The sequence below is a fragment of the Barbus barbus genome (assembly GCF_936440315.1).
Source record: "Barbus barbus genome assembly, chromosome: 12".
Taxonomy (NCBI): Eukaryota; Metazoa; Chordata; class Actinopteri; order Cypriniformes; family Cyprinidae; genus Barbus; species Barbus barbus.
Genome location: NC_136740.1, coordinates 25,686,830 through 25,703,646, shown reverse-complemented (window position 1 = coordinate 25,703,646; position 16,817 = coordinate 25,686,830). Strand labels below are relative to the sequence as shown.

Sequence of the window (16,817 nt, the reverse complement as noted above, 5' to 3'; positions counted from 1 at the left end):
TGTCTAATCAGTAATAAGATAATTTTTTTATTTTCATTTTATATAAAATTATTTACACACGCGCGCGATTCTAGCACATTAATTAAAAGTTAAGCAATTCTAAAATATATGAATTGCTTTACTCTAATATAATATATAATACTATAATATAATCTATAATATATAACGTAATAATATGAAGTTGCACCATAGGCAGATCTTAAGTACATAAATTGATCTATACAGTTGTTGACAGATAACATCTGTGAGTGTGAAAGTGTGTGTATCTGCTTCATTGTTATCTTACAGTGTTTTCCTGTGCCGCAAAGAGCAGCTCTTCATAATAAAGAAGTTGATCTACTTCAAAGCAATCACCGGGCCTCTCCACCAGCTGGATCAGAGCCTGTCTGATGTTCTCCTCGCTCTCCTGCCTCTGTCGGGCCTGCTTCAGATAGTCATAGACCTTCAGGAACACCTCATCTCCTAGCTTCCGACAGACAGACCTAAAAGACCAAATAAAAGACCAAATTTATATAGTAGTTAAAATAATCCAGTTCACATTTATAAAGGACTTATAAAGTCTCAAAACTCAAATGCAAGCAGATTTCTGTGTTCCTGTTCTACATGTATCCTACAGCATTCAGTCTCTCAACACTGTGGGACAAGTGGATGCATCCAAGCGGGACCTCTTGTAAAAAACGCCCCCTGACAGGTGTTGGGTATGTGAGCAGGCACCGTGAATCACATCCTCGTCTCAATGTCAGTGTGATCTTTACCAGCACCTTTGGACCCCTCAGCAAGAGCAGAACAGCCCATCACACCCACACACCATAAGGTGAAATAGATCCACAACTGACAGATCAAAAATAGAACGTCTTTCCTTTTCCTTCAAACAGAGTTAAAAATAAGTAATGCCTTAGTGAATGTGTCAATTTAATGTGAGACAGTGAGATATCTGAATGATGAGTTGATGTAAGTGTTGACCAAGATGGAAAATTCAATTTCTTTCTCAAAAATTGATAGTCTAGAGATCGGAGAGACAGTACATTAGTAATGGTCCAACCAAACTCAGATAACAGAAGAAAAGGTAATTAATTCCATCTTGGTATATCAGGAATTGTCATTCTTATGAGGGATAGAGCCATAGAAATCAGGTTTCCTCTTATCTAGGGGAACTAAGTTGATTTGGACTTTCCAAGACAGGGCACTTTATTGTTATAGACAATATAACATTTGTGACTCAAAGTGTGAAAAGTTGAGAGTCAATGATGGATTGCTGGCTGCAGTAGCTCAGAGGTTTCTGCTGCGATATCATCTGAGACGGTTCAAACTTACAAGGTTTGGGTTTGTTTCACTCAGTAGCCTAAAGTCAAAGTAATGCCATCAGGTAGAGGATGTAGAAAGGAGGAGGAATGAAAGAGACAGCAGGAAGAGAAGAACAATATCACCCCTAAAAAGCCAATTAAAAGAAACACAAGGGGTCCAGATGATGTAGTGTCTTTCTTTTTGTGTCAGTCCATCTGTAGTTCAGAACTACAGGAACAGCATAGTCCATGAGGCTTTGTACTAATGTGACTATCATTTTAAATGAATTATTATATGGTATCACGTTTGATTCTGGTCCCTTTGTGAAATCAAGTACTTTACAAATCATCCCAATCTATACTGTCTTGATTTTATTGCTAAAACTCACAAGAGTCTTCTGACAGTATAAAGAACTGTGACGGTGATCTGGCTTTTTAACAACCACCACCACACAAAAAAATAAATAAATAAAATTAAAAATAATTCTCAAACTCTTTTAACAAGTACAATGATCAGTACCTACCACTCAAGGAGATGAATATGGCAACATAACCATTTCAGATATGTTCGGGCCTGACGGGCTCAAATCTACATCCTTTATGAAAACAAGTCAACTCAAACTGTGTAATCCCTGCGGTACTTTCCAAATCAAAAGTATGAATGTTTCTCCTCATGCCCATGAGAAGAAAATGAACCCTCAATGAAATATGTGACTTTCAATTTTCATTTTTTATATGTATCACAACACACAGTCATTTCCTATGACAGATACAAATATTTTAATGGAAAAGACACCCCCTGTTGACAGTGTTATTGATGGTTTGAGAGCATTTTTTTGCCCAAAGTTTTGTTTTCACCTTAACTTCGCAGTCAAGGGCATGAGTGATATTATAAAAACAAGTTTATAACTGTGCAACTCAGCAAAACAGGACAGAAAGGGCATGATTAAAAGATAGTCAGTACTTATGAATTGATTATTCAAGAATAACTAGGGGAATGAAGATTGAATATTAAAGAAACAGAATGCAATGTCTAATACAGGGCTGTCCAAACTTGGTCCTGGAGAGCCGGTGACCTGCAGAGTTTAGCTCCAACTTGCCTCAACACACCTGCCTGGAAGTTTCTAGTATGCCTAGTAAGAGCTTGATTAGCTGCTTCAGATGTGTTCGATTTGGGTTGGAGCTAAATTCTTCAGGACATCGGTTTGGACAGCCCTGGTCTAATACAAGATCTCAATGCAGTGCAGAGGTGACAGATGAGATCAGGAGCAAGTAGAGGGGGTGAACGTGTTAAATATAAGGAGAGGGGGTGTTGAGAGGCATGTATCATAGAATAAGTGGAAAATGGCCAAAATTACGCTTGTGAGTCATTCTGATACATTTTTGCAGTTTGCGGTTGTTAGTTCATATTTGCACATCTCTTGATGACAAGATCTCAGAAAAGCACTATGAAATATAGGACCAGTTATTCAGGTAGAGAGAATCACAATGACCAGATCCAAATGAAATCTGTAAATTTTTTGTTTTCACATTTTCTGAATTGATCGTGGTGGGAAATTATGTTCTAATTCATCTCAAACCTTGCTGATGCTTTTGTGCCTTAATTAGAGCAAATCCTCACATCCACCATCCAGCCTTTAGGGAGGAACAACGTCCAATTAATGTCACTGCTGCTGATTCCAGGTGGGCCTGATTATGACATAAATCATCTGTGGCACATTTCTCCCGAGTCAGACTTGTAAAAAGACAAAAATCTAGACCCACGAGCCGAAAAAAGGACCACTACAGTCATTACAGAGAGAGAGTGACATGGAATTAGAGAAATACTGAACTAATTAGCATATTAATAGTAGATTTAGTGATGATGAGCTGATAAGAGTGTGGATTATTTCATTATTTCAATTAGAATCTAGATTGGATTTCTGAGACCATTCGAAAAAATGGATGCCATTTCTGTCCCTCATATACAAATGTGTTAATGACAGTGCTGTTATTGCTAACTAAAACAATTCAAAAATATTTTTTGTTAATTGAAATGAAGCTGAAATAACATCTAAAAATATAAATATAATGACATATATAGTGAAATCGATTCAAACTAAACCCAAATGAAAAAAACAACAACAAAAAAAACAGAAGCAAAATAGAGCATAAAATTTAAATGAAAACTGAAAATATAAAAATAAAACCCAACTGAAAATTTGAAATAAATACTAGTGTGTGCCAATCTATCTATCTTAAAACAACACCGTAAATGACTATTTTAAATTTTTTTGTAACATCTATAAAAATCCAGTAACTTTATCTTATTTCTGTCATGTTGACATATTAACCGTTAACATCTTTTTTTTTTTTTTTTTTTTTAAGTAATAAAAAAATCCATAAATCTTCATGACATGTCTCATCACATCTGTTATGTTTGTCAAAATAGGGCAATAAAAGGTCAATCCTTTTCAATGATTTTATACAGCAAACAGCTGATAAAAATTTAATATTTATGATTTTTAGAAATATTTGCATTGAATTATTTTTCTATGAAACACTTTTTTTTACAATCTTGTGCTGAAGCTTTGTATTGCCATGAAAGTTTAAAAGTGTTACCTTTTACCGTTACCTTTCTGCTAACACAATTTAACCATATTTCAATAAAAATATATTCATATAATGTTTAATATAGTACAGAAATTGATTTTAAACGCCGTGAACTGGCAAAACATCCATTTCATAGAATGCTCCTCCACTTTAACTTTGCCAAACTAAGATATTACACAACCAGCCATACTGTTTTCCAGTAGCATACCTGTTGTCACTACTTCTCATTAGTTCTGTTATTGCTGTTATATCTTAACAAGATATAACAGGTCACCTGAGAGTGTCGACTGTCAACAGGGAAAGTTATGCCTCGAGGCAGACAGCAGTCATATCTTACAGGTATCAGGCCTGATGAGCAGCAGACAGCTGCTGATGCTGAGGAATGGCAGGGCTGCGGTGGCATCAGCTCGAGCTTCAGTGAGCTCAATCCTCCAGCCTGCTCAATCCTCTGCAGTAATGGGGACCGGGATATGAGTGTGTGCGGTCTGGGATTAAATCGATTGTGCCCCCCCTGCCCACTTCAGCGTGAGGTAATTGCTGTCTCCTTCTTTCCACGCTTCCCTGGAGTTTCACTGTGACTCTGGAAGTTTGAGCACTCCAGCTTGGTGAAATGGAAAGAGCAAATAATTTTATTTTATGAACTGCATGGAATACGCATATGACTTTAGTGATTTGAAAGTGGCCCATCATGAGAAGGTTATGGCAATGTCATAAACACAGTTTTAACTAATAGTGAACTCTATCGTTCAAAAGTTTGGGGTCTGTAAGATGATCAAAATTAAAAACAGTAAAAAAAATTAATATTACAATTTTAAATTATTTTTCTATTTTAAAATATTTATTATTATTTAATATATATTATATTTAATATATTTTAAAATGTAATTTATTTCTGTGATGGCAAAGCCGAATTTTCAGCATCATTACTCCAGTCTTTAGTGTCACTTGATCCTTCAGAAATCATTCAAATATGACAATTTCCTGCTTAAGAAAAATGTATTGTCTTCTAAGTTTAACATTTCTGTGGAAATAGTGATACATTATGATATACGTAATATGTATCCACAGTTTTTTTTGTTCTACTATGAATTTATTAATATAAAAATGATAGAAATATTGCAATTTCTTTATATTTTCCACTATCAGTGTTGAAAGTTTCTGTCATTTGTTAAAACTCTGGGGGAAAAAGACTGGAAAGCTTAGTGGAAAAACTAAATATTTGTTTATAGTCACAACTTTTCTTAGAAACATGTGTCGTGTATCACTCACAGAATTCACCAAAGAGCAAAAGAGTTTATGTATCCAAATAAGAGGATTAGAGGCGGATCTTTTTTTTCTTTTATTCTTATAAAATGCAAAAAGGTGCTCAGTACATGTTAAAATTACTGAGGAAGGTTTCAAGAATTATTTATTTTTGCTATTTGGTGGATTCTATTATTGACTTGAAATTGTGTTAAATGTGAATGGAACTTAGCACAACATCCTCCTACTTTTTTGAGTGAATCACTCAAAAAAGCGATGGAGTGAAAGAAAACTATTGCTCGTACTGTGACATAACTAAATCGAGATGCATTATAAACATCCTTTCTTATGAAGGACAAAGCTAAGTATGCTAGTCATTAAGTTTAAGGCGAGCAATCAGACCTCTCTGTTATTATGACTCACAAATTTGTCAAGAAGCCAGGAATAAAGACAATTATAACGGAGAAACCTTTGAGATCACAACGACCAGCCCTCTTCAACTCTGTCAGTCAATTTCAGACAGTGCTTTCATATAAGAGAGGCGTTCCTGTTTAAGTCGACAACTTGCTGCTAACACACACACACACACACACACACACACACATGCCCACTCATATACACGCACATAGTCCATTTCCAGCTGATTAGTGGTGGTAATCAAGGCTGAGCTGCAATCAGCCCCCACTCCCAGCCTGATAAACACAGCTCTCCGCCTGACCCTCCACTTCCTGGCCAACTCCAGGCTCTTTCCTTTGCAATCACCACTCGCCATCCTTCTATAGAGAGCTCCCAAAACCCTGGGAACCTCCTCAACAACAAAAGCATAATGACTTACAAGCATCTACTGCTCTGGGCCGTTACTTCGACAGCTCAGACGTTTCTCAACGGTACCGGTTCTGTGCTTGCTCTGATAAAAGAGGGCCGATATCTCAGTGAATGTACGCTTCATACCGCAGCTTTGATCCGCTATTTTCAGAGGCTTAATGAGCTGTGCAGTCAACAAAAGAAGTCCTACATAATGATCAACAGAAGATGCAATCCCGTACGTAAACAAGTTTGAGAGAACTCATGTGTCATGCAGAGATGAGCTAGGTGAAGGAATGTCTCGTCATCAAACTATCACATCAAACATCATCTTTTGTTTTCAGATATACCCTTGAGTGCTGTCCTCGAGATATTCCCCAAATGCACATACTGTATAATGTACTGAACTCTAAAGAGCACAATGAAAGCATTTTTACTCAAGATGATTCAGTCTTCTCAGAAGAAGAGCATGCTGGTCTTCACATGGGGTTGTGGGTTCAGATCTTATGTCTGACAAGTGACTTTAGAGGAAATGGATTTCCTTTAAATAAAAACCAAATGAGTTGATACAGGCATGCATCTGTAAGAGGCATTAGCCCAGAATAAGATTAAAAGCATCTGTTGCTTTCAAGGTCAAGATTTTGACATGAAAATTATAGAAATGAAATTAATCACACATGAGGTGACAGCCTAATAGTTAGTCTGATGACATTTGGTGTTACTGGTGACCCCGTATCATGTGTCCTTGGACAAGGCAGGATGACCAAGAAGTATGGCTGATCCTTCAGTTAGGGGCACTTTTGACCAGTGTTATTATTTCTAACTAAAAGTAAATTGATTTAAAATTGTTTTCGTTAATGGAAATAACAGAGAAATAAAACATTAAAATGAAAAACTTAAATTTACCAAAAACGTTAAAGTCCTGACAACGAACTAACAAATTTAAAAAAGAAATAAATGAAAGTTGAAACTGAAAATAAGTTTAAGTTGAAGTACGAAAATTACTAAAACTGAAATATTTATAAAACAAAACAGAAATAATAAAAAATTATAATGAATAATAATTGAAAAATCATATAACAAAATTAGTACAATTTAAATGAAAATTAAAAAGCTCATTCAAAATATTAGGAAATACTACAAAACTACAACTTGTGACTTCATGAACTCTTGAAAAAGGAAATATATTAAGCTGTATGCACTGTGTGTTTCACGCGCACAGCATTTTATCTACACTGTAAAATATCTAATTAACAAAATGTTGGAAGGGCAAAAATATTTAAGTTGAGCTACTTTTATTGCTTGGCCTTAGTTGAGAGGACATATTACATTAAGTCTACACAAATATATTTGAAAAACATTGAATGAATGGTTATTTTCAAATCCAGTCAACAATTAGCTATGCTAATGTTGACTAAACTAATAAAAACACGTGCATGTGCACTAAAAAACTTCAGTAATGGTTAAGCCAACTAAAAAATAACAATTCAGGCAACACTTTGAAGTCAGAAATGGACTGAACGTAAACTTTCTGTGAAACTAGTTACTAAATAATAATTAGTTGTAGTTACAAAAATTCATATTTAAAAAAAAAAAAAAAAAAAAGTTGGTAATGACAAAATATTGGAGTTGTTTTCAAACAGTCCCTCCTTTACACTGACAGTAATGTGCTCTCCTGTCACTTCTTTTTTTCCACTATGACCACATAAAAATATTTCTGGAAAATAGCAATTTATCTCTAAAATATTGGGTGGGATGGTGATGGCAGCAGTAAAGGGAACAATTCTTTTTTATAACAATAAAAAATTGTACCCCAGCTCTTTTCTCATAAAAAGTGGCAAGTAGAAGTTGCCTAGTAACACTTATTTACTACTGAGGGAAGTTTACAAATGTTTCCCCAAAATCGTGAAATTCTGGCAAATTTACCTTTCTGCATTCTTTTCTTAAATAGTCTTCTGAATGTTCTTTTAAATATTCAAAGAAACTATTTAAAAATCTAAAAATAAAGCAAAACTTCAAAATCATTCTAGAGGACAGAAAAGTCACCCATATTATTATTTAGCTGAAAGTTCCTTCAGTTGAAAAGTGACTCAACTGAATAAACCACCTTACAAAGTAAGAGAATTTGACTTGTTCAGCACTAGAATCTGCCTGCACCTGCACATACCTGATAACTTATTCACTCCGAATGAAAGAAATGGGAGCTGAGTGGAGCTGCATCTGGAAGAACAAGACTGTAGAGTCACCGCACAGCTGACGAGAGGCTGTGTAGGGAAAATGCAGCTGTTGTAAATTGCTACCTGTGCTCTCCTGCTCCCTCCTCCTCATCTTTACGCTCTTATGTGACTTGCAGAGAGGGAGCTGACAGCCTCTAATTCCTGCCCTCACAGAAAGAGCGCTTCTGTTATTAATATCTTCAACCCACACTCAGTAGGGGAGCCACAGGCCCGGCTTGCCGTCAGGAAAGGTTCTGCAGTCATGCTGAAGGGAAGATAGAGGACTCTACCAAGCTTTTACTGGAGAATGGTGTGGTTTGAAACAGTAAGCAATGGTATGAAATCAAAACATAAAGTTTCGTACATTAGGGCAGAGATTTTAAAACTGGGGTCCACAGACCCCCAAGTGGTCTGCAAGACAGTGCTAGGGAAAATTCAGAAAAAAGATTATAATAATATAAAAAAAGGCAAATAAGTTCAAATGTACCAATTTTATTCCATTGACAGCCATAGAAACAATTATGCTGTTTTGTACACCTGTTGTATAAGTACTCTGATGGACTCTTGGGGGGAAAAAATTTAACTTGCATATAAAAAAGTAAAGTATTTTCCAGATAATATTTATATGGTCATATTTCTCACTGTACAACATAATTTTATCTTTGTCAAAGAAAATTCACATTCATTCAAAAGGTTAAGATTTGTTTTTAATGTTTTTGAAAGAAGTCTCTTATGATCACCAAGACTGCATTTATTTGTAGCCTGTAATATTTTGAAATATTATTACAATTCAAAATAACTGTTCTCTATTTTAATACATCTTAAAATTTAATTTATTTCTGTAATGAAATGCTGAATTTTCAGCAGCCATTACTCCAGTCTTAGGTGTCACAAGATCCTTCAGAATTCATTCTAATATGATTTGGCCCTCAAGAAACATTTATCCTACAGTTTTTTCAAGTTTCTTTGATCTTAGTCTTAGTCATGACGTATTGTCAAGTATGGTGACCCATACTCGAAATTGGTGCTCTGCATTTAACCCATCCAAGTGCACACACACAGCAGTCAGTAGTGAACAAATGCACACACACACACCGTGAACACACACCCGGAGCAGTGGGCAGCCATTTATGCTGCGGCGCCCGGGGAGCAGTTGGGGGTTCGGTGCCTTGCTCAAGGGCACCTCAGTCGTGGTATTGAGGGTGGAGAGAGCGCTGGACATTCACTCCCCCCACCTACAATCCCTGCCGGCCGGGGACTCGAACCCGTAACCTTTCGATTACGAGTCCAATTCTCTAACCATTAGGCCACGACTTCCCCGTCGGATTTTTGATGAATATAAATTTCAAAAGAACAGCATTTATTTGAAATAGAAATCTTTTGTAACACTTTAAATGTCTTTCCTTTTCACTTTTGATCAGTTTAGTGCATCATTGCTAAAGTATAAATTTCTCTCAAAATAAAAAATCCGACGGACCCAAACTTTTGCGGGGAATAATTAGTTGCTCTTATAGAGATAATACAGACAGTGAAGAGGAGAAGAGAATTTGTTCTGTAGAGAGATAGATGTGTAAAACCAACATAAGAAACGAGAAAAGAAGCTATAGAGAAAATGACAGAGATGATGTCCAGAGGAAAAATGGAAAAGCATCCGTGCACAATAGTAAATTAGCTTTATATATCATAAATGACATTCCAAGCAGAACCTTATTAAAACGTACCTAGATAAACACACCACAGGGAGGAGTCACCAAGATTATTGGGTTACTAACACAGCAGGCACAGATATTGATATATACAACAGTGTACAAAAAGACCAATAAATATGACTTTTTGTGCTTTCAGACATTTGTTCATGTTTGGAAATGCTGTCCAGAGGCCCCTACATTTTGAATTCATATAATGCTCATATCATCTTCATACTATACTCATATAATGCTTGAATTGAATCACACATGGAACAGTGATATACAAAAAAGAAATTTGTACTAGAATCTGCTGTTGCAATTCAAAGTCATTTTTAAAGAAAATTAAAACAAAAGGAAATGACAAAGCCATTAAAGTGCTAAATGATCATTGCTATAAACAATTAAGAACCAATGCTACAGTCTTGATGACATTTTTGCATACTAATTAGCATTGATGCACTTTTTCCCCATGCTTGTGGCCTGCTGATACAGCTATTGTACTATTTCTGATAAATCATTAGAGAAGTTCAGTGTCAGGCTCGTGCTGGTTTTAGCTGTGAGCCACACATCTGTCTGGCCCTGTGAAGATCAGACTCGGGCTTAAGGGATTGAAGAGAGGCAGGATGCGGGTTTAGAAGCTTCATGACCAAGAAAAGCAGGCTCAAATACAGAACAGAGTCAGACAATATGCTGATTGTATGTGTCAAGTGGATTATATCAGAAGTGACCTACTATCTGGTCTTTAATGGGTCTGGGTAAGCAAAATATCTGCGTTGAACAGGTCAACACTTCTTAGTCTTATTTGTTGGGAGACAGACATTTTATACAGTATACAGAAACTTTATAAATCAACACAGCTATAGGATAGAAGGATATAATCTTCATAAAAAATGCTTCCAAGCATGTAGGTAAATGCAATTATTAGTGAATAAGACCCATTGTGAGGTGCCTGGGGTGTGTTAGAAACTCTTAAAGAGGTGATGGCTGTGAATAGGTCAAGGATGAGACACTCACTCTCTCATGCGCTGTATTCTGCCCTCAGTCATGGAGGTATTGATGCTACTCTCTCCCAGAGAACCCAGCTGAGGCTTCTGTTCTTCAGATCCTGAAACACAAAGACAATGTCAGATGATAGTTTTGCCCGATTTGAATTTATTTGTATCTGAACTTGTGCTTGAAAATGCTTGAAATTTGCAGACTAATATAAATTGCCTCTACACATTATATACACAGTATATAAACAAATAAATAAATGAGCATATTTTAAGCTACTGTTCAAAAGAATTTCTGTTTCACCAAAACTTTCAGAGAAATGCTTTCTTTTAACTTTCTATTCATCAAAAAAAAAGGTTCCACAAGCTGTTTCTTGAGCAGCAAATCCGCATATTGGAATGATTTCTGAAGAAACACAGAAATTTAAATCATATTCAAATAGAAAATAATTTGACTTTTTTTTTTTTTTAAATATTTCACAATATTACTGTTTTAATTGATCAAAAAATGTATGAGAGACATCTTCAAAAATCATTTTGTTACCAAAATGTTACCAACCCTAGACTTTTTAACAGTAATGGATTTACATATTTAAAAAAAAAAAATTGACTTGGGGTTTCTAACAAGTGAGGGGTCTGAATCTGAAGGAACCTTACTGATTCAGTTTATCACACAGAGATGTACATAACAGAAAAACAAGAGAATAATAATAAAATCATAAACAACCAACACAGTGCATCTACACCAGTGCAATAAATTTATTTATCTGCACATATTTTTTTATGTTTATTATGAATGTTTAGGAGTTAGTCTCTAATAAAAAGAGAGTCTTATGGCATATTGTAGACTTTATGATCTCCTTGACATCATACAGCTATTAGAGAATAACAAATGACAATGGGTACCAGGGGAAGATATTTTACATAAATACATCAAGCAAAAGGTTTGTTAAAGTTTTAGCTACACTTTTATGTAGGCCAGTGCTGAATGAAGTCAGAGATGTGATAGTGGAGCTCAAGCAGAAAGCTGCATTTCTGAGCTGTCAGCCACAGTGACGTGCGTTACGGTTCACCAGATTGTGTGTGTGTGTGTGTGTGTGTATTTCACCAGGTGATGAGGGTACACAGAAATCATGTGCCAGAGCACCTTGTGCATTGTGTTGAGTACTGTACATCAAATATGTGTTTGTGTGTAATATAATGTCACTGCTTGTCTTTTAGCAGCATAATAATTAAATGAATAACACTCAAAGCATCACGTTCCATCCTGTTACTGTATTTTATTCGTCATTAAAAGTACACATAAATCCATCTTTTGAACTGCAGCTTTCTCAGATATTTCTATATGAATGCACCACCTGAAATCTACTGCTACACACTGAGCCCAAAAAAATCATTCATTTTTTTCTATCTATTCTTTTTCTTATGACTGAGCAAATCTGACACTCATTGTGCTGACAAGGTCGTTGGTGAATAAAGAAAGAAGATAAGGTTAGAAAAGTGTTTCTTCTCTTACTGATGCCAAAACACCAACACTGGGCTGCTATTACCCATCTAGCATTGTCCTGCTATCATTCATCTTACTCTATAGAGAAGCTGAGTTCAGAAGTGAGAAGTAACATTTTCATTACAGGGCATAAGAGGATTGGTGAATAGTGTATAGTTATTATATATGGCCTGACATGAGGATTTAGTCATTTGCCTGCCCATTTTCGTGAATAACAGGCCTTGACAAAAGCTATTGAGAAATGAAGATATCAGCATGCATGAACACACTCACAAATAAATGCTAACTCAAGCAGATATATACAAACACTCAGAAATGTATGAAAGCCATTGCATTTGATAACAATAATAAAAAGCATTTAAAGAAATGCACAAGCACACTTTTCAAACCAAACATTCACAAAAGGTTTTAAATGACACAAATATATTAGGGTGAAAATTAAATGAAATGAAATAAAAAATTAAATTAAAATTAAATTTAAAATGTAAAAAATAAAATTAAAATAAAACATAAAACATAAAATAATATAAAATAAAATGTAAAAATATATATATAAAATAAAATAAAAAATATAAAATAAAATATAAAAAATTAAATTAAATAAATACGGCAATGCAAGTTTATTTATATAGCACATTTTCATAGGGGTATTTCATATTTGTCTAGATAGAATGTGGTAGTTTTTAGGAGGGAAAAATAGTCAGGGATTGATGTGGTCCAAAAAGGCAGATTATATAAAGCATTTGAAACCTAAGAAGGTAAAATAAAACCAGGAAAGAAACTAAGTGCTGGACATAAATACTCCAGTTCTATCGATGAGGAAATACACAGAACTTCTCAGATGTGGTCAGAGCCTGTAAATAGCCTCACATGAATTACCTAATCAATGTCGCCATGGCTTCAAGTGGCAGACCAACAGCCTGACATTCTCACCTCAGAGTCATCACGAACAAGGAAAACATCCTCAGTATCACACACTGAGAGGGGTGACACTGGCAAATGGGTCCTTCGTTCTGTGTGTATGGAGTTAAATAATCATGCTCACGTCTCTTTAGAAGAATGTAGCATTTTTACAGGCCTGTGACTTTCAATAAGCAGTTTTTGTCTGCTCGCTGACCTCTCGTGTAATTGACCAGCCACTATTGGAAAAAAATGCTATATATCTCACAATGGTAATGGAGTGTACCTGTCAGTGGGGTTGTATTGGTACACAGACCTATACAAAAAAAAGAAAAACACACAAGCCAAAAAAAACAAAACACAAAAACATAGATTTGATGGATTAATCTTTGTTTTATGCATTTTCCTGTGTGGAATGACAGTGAAATAAGATCATATAAATACTCACCAACTGAGTCACCATTCAGAACATCTTCCATGTGTCTGATCATGGCCTCCAGGTCACTGTCCTGTGACACACAAGAAGAAACACGTTCAGGCTGAAACACACCATATGTTCCCTCTGGTCTACATATTACAGGAACATTATAATATTAGTGGAAATTATAGGGCTGAGAGGGTGCCTTCTTCTGTTTAAATCAACTCCCTAATGTCAGTCTTGAAATACAGGTCCTATAAACACCATTCCGAATCAATGGGTCTGTGATAACTAATATCATGATAAATGATAACTTGGCCTAGAGTTTGGGGGGAGTAGCACCATGATAAATGCAACCTGAAGGGTTTTATACTCCCTTGAGACATTCACCTTGTTAAGATGAAAGCCTCTAGGGTAGACTGAATGAGTATGAAGCAGGGCTAAAGGTCCATCAGCAAAATAATAAGGTACAATTTTGCCATTTATGGACTTTTAGAAAATAATCTCTCCTAAAAAATATTCACGCTCTTACTATTTTTAAGAACTCATCTACTAAAACTGTTCAAAAGTTCATATACATTTATTACAGGATCATATATATATTTTTTTGTTCTTGTAAAAAATCATGAACATTTCCATGAAAAGATCTTTTCCACCACTTATAAATAAAACTACATCTACTACTACTACTACTACTACTATTATTATACAGTTTACCTGACAATTATGCACAATTACAATTACCCAAATTTTATACAAGACGATTTTTTTTACAAATACATTCATCACTGTATTTCTTTGCGAAACATTATGAATATTTCAAAGATAATTTGCTCACGTCATCTACAACATTTTTAAAATAAAATAAAACCCACTCTTAATATATACATAAAAATGCATTTGAAAAGAAGCAAAAATAAAAGTGGCAACGCATGAAGAAACACAATATTGTAAATGGAAAACCATATTCAAAGCAGGACCTAGTTTACTGTGAAAGAGACACGTACATTGTGGTAGAAGGTAGGCCTTTGGGCAGTTCAAGGGTATCAAGTCGTGCCATCTGTGCAAAGCATCGAATTGAGAAAAGAAAAAATGCTGGTGCAGAAGAACCAGCTATGTATTATTCTGCTATTTACAAAATGCAATTGTTCTATCCACAATTCCGGGGAATCTCAGCCAGCCATGGCTGACGGCACAAACATCGCCACTCCACTCTTACTGTGAGCCAGCTAATTATCAAAATATCCACTGGGGCAGAAGTCTATTCCACTCTCTCTTTTGGTTTCATACTTATACTATCACGGTTTCAAGGTTTTTTTTTTCTCCCTCTCAATGGTGACAAATAGTTTTAATCTACCTCGGCTGGCCTGATCGGATCGTGCAGAAGCCTAGTATTGGATTGCCGCTTTAAGGGTGTGCTGAGATGCATAGTTTGTGATCTCTTGGGAGTCCAGATGAGCCCCTGGCTCTTTCACACCTGATCTGAACGTATGTGTTTGCTGTTGTGCCGCAAAACTCCAGCACTACAAAGTATCTGCAATAATGAGTTTGAGCTTGGCTGAAAAACCCTCTATGGGCAAAATACATTTGCATAATGCAGACTATAATACCGCAGACAAGTGGTAACACATTACCTGTACATAACCATTACCTGTGGACACGAGTGCTTGTGAGATATGACTGAAATCATCTTATTCCATGCTTCACGGGGAAGTCATGGCCTAATGGTTAGAGAGTCGGCCTCGTAATCCAAAGGTTGTGGGTTCGAGTCTCGGGCCGGCAGGGATTGTAGGAGTGAATGTCCAGCGCTCTCTCCACCCTCAATACCACGACTGAGGTGCCCTTGAGCAAGGCACCGAACCCCCAACTGCTCCCCGGGCGCCGCAGCATAAATAGCTGCCCACTGCTCCGGGTGTGTGTTCACGGTGTGTGTGTGTTCACTGCTGTGTGTGTGCACATTGGATGGGTTAAATGCAGAGCACGAATTCCGAGTATGGGTCACCATACTTGGCAGTATGTCACTTCACTTCATAAGATGATCATTCACTTCACTTCACACAGATGATCCTGTCAATGAGGGCTTATTAAGACTTGAGGGTGTCTTTGAGTTTAGTGTGTGAATAATTCAAAACGATACTGGAAGGGAAAAGAGGATACTTAAGGAATATCAAACCAAAAGTGTCCTTGAGGATGGAAGGAAATATGGTATTAGCATATGGCTAGTTGGTGCAGTTTATTTTCAGATGTATACTGTATGAATGTATAAAGGAAAGTGTAAGTAATTGGTCACCATTTATATGTTTTTCACTGTTTAAAAAACATGTTGCCTACCCTAGTTCAAATAAAATGGTTGCAATGCAACGTTTAATTTAACGTGTGGTCATAAAAGCGGAATGCATAATTATAAAACAATGATCAAAATGCCATTTAAAATTGTTTTATATGAAGTTCAACGTTACTTGCCACAGCAAATGCCAACGTCACAACAGTATATATACACTAGCATTCACAAGTTTTGGGTCAGTAAGATTCTTTCATATTGGAAGAAAGATGTCTTTTATGCTCAGCAAGGCTGCATTTATTTTGATCAAAAAAATGCATTTAGGCATCTAGATGTGGTGATTACTTGCTGACGACTTGCTGAGGTTCAAAACGAGCATCAGAATGGGGAAGAAAGGGGATTTAAATTACTTTGAACGTGGAATGGTTGTTGGTGCCAGACAGGCTGGTCTGAGTATTTCAAAAACTGCTGATCTACTGGGATTTTCACGCACAACCATCTCTAGGGTTTACAGAGAATGGTCCGAAAAAGAGAAAATATCCAGTGAGCGGCAGTTGTGTGGACGAAAATGCCTTGTTGATGTCAGAGGTTAGAGGAGAATGGGCAGACTGGTTAGAGATGATAGAAAGACAACAGTAATAATAATACATAATAATACATAAATGGTTGTATATACAGTTGTGCAATAGATGATAGAATGGGATAGAATAGAAGGAGAAATGTACAAGGATGGAGGTGGTAGCAAATAAATATAAGGTTATTGCACATTGTTATTGCATAATGGGGGGGGGGGGGGCATTTAACTGTTCATAAGTTGGATTGCCTGGGGGAAGAAACTGTTCTTGTGCCTGGCTGTCCTGGTAATTGTGGCTCTGTAGCGCCGGCCAGATGGCA

The 16,817-nt window shown here is 36.1% G+C and overlaps 1 pseudogene across 1 annotated transcript in view; it reads right to left on the bottom strand.

Annotated features, from left to right (window-relative positions):
* Positions 1–277: 277 nt before the first annotated feature.
* LOC306878571 (serine/threonine-protein kinase Nek11-like) overlaps positions 278–16,817 on the bottom strand; it is a 71,516-nt pseudogene continuing 54,976 nt past the window's right edge. The window contains exons 13-15 of the transcript in view: positions 13,673–13,733; positions 10,840–10,930; positions 278–482 (exon numbers count right to left, since the gene is read on the bottom strand). The product of the transcript in view is annotated as a serine/threonine-protein kinase Nek11-like (transcript). The remainder of the gene's footprint in view (positions 483–10,839; positions 10,931–13,672; positions 13,734–16,817) is intronic.